We start from the raw sequence: 4,714 nt of genomic DNA on the forward strand, positions 1-4,714 counted from the left end.
GTCACCCATTTCTGCTCTCCCGACTTCTCCTCCTCCTCCTCCATCATCCTCATCGTCATCATCATCATCTCCACTGGCGGCATCTTGGTTCGGTAACGAATAAAACAGAAAGGGGTTGGTTTGGTGGGAGGGGTGAGGAGTCTACGCACAGCAGAAGCGCAGCGGTGACCGGGGCATTTTTCGTCGATTTTCGGTCACCACCATCCCACCACCACTACTAACCCTTTTCCCCTAGCGCTTCCCCTTCTTTACCATTTACCGCGAAGAACGCGGTTTCATCCCTCATCCCTTTGGTGACACGTTCCTGCTTCACGTCCATCACAGAAGGACGGCCGCTTTGTTGCAAGACGCGCGCGCACTCGTGCGGTCATCAACAGAGAGAGAGAGAAACCGCGTTGATATCCCACGTCCACGGGGATGTGGTGGGGAGTGAGATGCACCCCTCCCCCCCCCCCCCCACCCAATAGACATGGCCTGGCTCCAGCAGCAGCGGAAGTAGGGCAGTTGCGTGTTCGATCTGATCCCTCCCGCCCTCGCGGGGGTTCACCGGGGGGGGACTGTGACGATTGTGAATAAATAATTCAGAATTTTGATTAACAAAAACCATGGACCGTGGGACAGGCCTGTTGGACCGTGGTCGACTAACGGCGCGGTACGAGCAAAAAAGGAATTGCGGCCGCACGATCGCGTTCGCTTCCGGTTGGGGCGGGAGGGCTGACCACAGAGCCGAAAAGAACCGAACAGGGGCCAAAAACGCTCGCCGTGCAGTCGCGCGCGCCCGTTCGCTTCGCACGTCCGCTGACAGAAAGCTGACAGCGCGCGCCTTCGTTTTCCCACCGTTCGTTCTTTTGGCATTTCCGGAGGTAGTTTTGCGAGCGAGCGAGAGAGAGAGAGCGCGCGCCGGTGTGGCAGCAAGGGGAACCCCGGAGGCAGGAAAAGCTGGGAGCAACCCCAACCGCGTCCGCGTTCTATTGACACAAGTTGATTAGGTTATCAGGCGAGCATGACAGCAAACGTCAACCGTTTGCTGCCGGATTTGTTATGTAAATGGCGAAGGGCGAAACGATGCCGATACAGGACACTGGCACCACCCGGATATCCCCTTGCAGCACTGCACTGAAAGAGAGAGAGAGAGAGAGAGAGAGAGAGAGAACAGGAGAGTGAGGAAGAAAAAGAGTGATTGTCCATCGGAGTAAGTCGAGCTGGTCTCGAAGTTTTGACAGCTAAGCGGCCGCAGTCCTTCAGCTCTTGCAGTCAGTCCGATTTGCTTTGCCGACCTCGCTCGGTCCGACCGACCACTACCGGCATGGAGAGGGGCCAAGAATTTGTAAGCCCTCTAGTTCCGTTGTAATCCCCCATTACCGGAACCGGAGACGAGACGAGGTGAGGTGACGACGTGCACTATTCGCGCGCACCATCCCACTATCGTGGCGAACAGACGTTCACGTACTGGTGCTGCTGCTGCTGCTGCTGGTGCTGCTGGTGTTGCTCAGCGCAAATGTCTGTCAATAATTGATAGAATATGACACCCGCTTGGTCATGCAGTGTGTGAAGGGTGAAGGGGGGAACCCAGCCAGAGACGAGCTCACCGCAGACGCTGACAACAATGCAGCTCGTGCGCGGCGCTGTCGCTTCACGCCTCAGGTCTCGTCTCGGCCAGGTGTTGAATGTCTCGCCTGCCGCCCGCGGACTATACTACAGTGTCAATACCACATACACCGGAAGCCGGAAGCCTCTAATCAGACATCATGAACATCATCATCATCATCATCTTCATCCCCAACATCTGGCAGGTGGTGAACCGAACCGTGCAGCGAGAACCCGGAAGTGTTCAAGACGTTCGATTTGATTTGATAATCGAATCCACACGCGCGCCGTGCGGACGTGAGTGTTGTGGGCGTCATGGGTGTCTTTGCTGTAGTGGTGTGTGTTTGCGCGAGCGCGCGCGCGGTGCTGACACCTACGTCCATTGCATTGTCGTTGAGTAATTAAATTAATTGATTTGCTGCTCCGACTCTGTTTCTGCACCGAGGGAAGGGTAAGAGGTAAGAAGGAGGGTATGGGGAGGGTGGAAGGATTTGCTGCTCCTCCTCCTCCTTCTCCTCCTCTTCGGCCTGTCAACACGAATGCGGTGCTGCCACATAACCGCCGACAGTGTGCTGGCAAGTGTCACACTCTCGCGCGTAAGGGGAGCAAGCACCCAGAGCAGCAGCAGCAGCAGCAGCAGTAGTAGAAGAAGCTGAAGAAGCTGAAAGAATCCCTCAGCACCACAGCTGGGTGGGGGTAGCACCTTGTTGGCCGCAACAAAAGATGCGCTGTTCGTCCGCTTGTTTCGCCGGCTGCTGCTGCTGCTGCTACTACTACCACAACTGCTCTCGCGCAGTCTAATCTCATTAATGCCATTATCTGTGGTATTTCGCCTGTGCCGTCGGCGCAGCCTCATGCCTCATGTGTTGTTGGTGGAGCAGGAGCAGTCAGCACCGACCGAGCACCACCAGCGGCAGTTGATGAGAGCACTGTTGGTGAGCCGAGCAGAGCGACGAGTCGGATGTAAATCAGCCGCCATATAGGGGCCATACAGAGCTACAGAGGGGGATCCTGTGGTTTTGGGATTCTCTGACTGTGTATGTGTGTGTTTCAGGCGAGTGTCAGGTAGTTGCGATAGGAGCCCACGCGGGAAATACGCAAATTTGGACAAGACGAACGAACAAACGGCTCGCGGTAAAACGATTCGCAGCGACCTAGAACTCCTCAAAAGGGCAGCTCAACGGTGGCACCAGCAACGACGCTATCGATTGTGAACGCCATCGCGCACACACATAAACACACACAGACACGGTTTGCAGTGTTGCTGCAGTGCCTGCCTAGTAGTCAAACCCCTTGCCACTTGTTTCGGTATTACTAATTGCTTTATTGCTAGGAAAACCTCTATAAACCGCTTCGGCAATCGGGGCCCGCTTCGGCCAATGCGGTCCGCTGCCGGCAAACCGGAAACGAAGCACGGAACACACGGGTAGGAGGCGACAGACGCAGCAGTAGCAGCGGCGGTGGCGGTAGACGAAGAAGAAGACATCAATAAAACTGCCAAATCCAAAACGGACTACCAACCGCCATTCCTTTAGCGCGCGACCCTTTATTCGGCTTCCCGGTGGCAGACCCACCCGGGACGAGCAGGATAAAAGAGAGGGTGGTAGGCGCGCCCACCCGCGTATGTGTGTGTCTTTGACCACCCGACTGTCGATTGCAAGCAGACCGGCCCGGCAAATAGACACCCGGGGGCGGGGGTGGTTTTCTTCTTTGTATACGCCTTCACCACACACACACACACACACACACGCCAGGTAGGGCATAGGCACTTCCTTCCGAGAGCACAGTACGCACATGTGTGCCGCCCCGCCCTTCGTTTGCGTCACCAACTCCGTTTGCTCGAGAAACAAGCGATGCTCGCCCCTAGTCACCATCCCCTGATATCAAACCCCCCTCCCTTCCCCTTGGATCACGCGTCTGTTTAAATAGTGTCTTAATTTTAAACCCATTTCCTGCTTTGATTACCCTTTCTCCTTTAGCTGGCCTACCCCCGGTGGCTTGGGTTTGGAGAGCGCATTCAACCCCCGGGAACGGGTCCGGGTCATCCCCAAACGACGATGACGACCACGATGACGACGACGACGACGACGACGACGACCACGGTCACGGGTAAGTGGCAAAAGGACAAGCAATAACACATTCTCAGCCCCCTCTGGAGTGACTCCTCGAGAAAGGGTTAGCGTTACTGCCCAGTGTCGTCCGACCGCCGTGCCGGGTGGTGGAGGCTGAACCAACAAATCACATCAAAAGCACCACTCTCACAAACACAATCACACAGACACACACGGAACAGCGGAAAATGAGCAAAGTCACCCCATCCTACCTCCTCTCTTTCACTCTCTCTCTCTCTCTCTCTCTCTCTCTCTCTCTCTCTCGCCGTAGGTAAGATTCGGTTCTGCGACCTTTCGACCTGCTGCTGCTGAGGATGTGCTGCGGGTTGCTGGAGTGTTCTTTCCAAGTGAGTCCGGTCGGTCCCCCCGTTCCGGAGTTCTTGGGAGAAGCTTGGGGGGTTTGCCCTGGGTCCAAGAAAAACATGTAAGCAGTTTACTCCAATCATACGGCCACGCGAGGGGCAGCAGCTGAAGCTTGGTGAAGTTGGGGGGCTCACCAGTCCATTTCGCTGCCATTGTTGGACGAAGAGGAGAGGTGATGCTCCTGATGTTGTTGTTGTTGTTGATGATGATGCCGTTAGACGTGGCCGATGATGCCGTAATCGTACAAACGGAGGTGGTGAGGTGAAGTGGCATTTGTTTAAATTTACTCCTTCAGAGCCCCCCCCCCCCCCCCCCTTCCCACCGAGAAGGTTGGCCTTGGATCCTTGGACTTAGAGCACCTGCGAGGAGGCACTTGAGGGCCGCACCTGAACCTCTAATCAGACTGCAATCGGTGTAATGGATTGTCGCCCCAAAAGGTTTGCTCAAGGTGAGCATCACTACTACTGCTAGTTACTAGCACATCCCTACGCCTTTCACAGATAACCGTGCTATCAAAACAATCGTCTTCTCGGACTGCTGGAAAGTCCAAGGAAAACCCAAGGATGAAATGGTTTATTTCCAGTTCCCAGTCCCAGCCCCTGTAGCAAGTCTAAACAATACGGTGCCCCGGGACCCTCGATGGACTCAATGGA

The sequence above is a fragment of the Anopheles aquasalis genome, chromosome X (genome assembly GCF_943734665.1).
Source record: "Anopheles aquasalis chromosome X, idAnoAquaMG_Q_19, whole genome shotgun sequence".
Lineage (NCBI taxonomy): Eukaryota > Metazoa > Arthropoda > Insecta > Diptera > Culicidae > Anopheles > Anopheles aquasalis.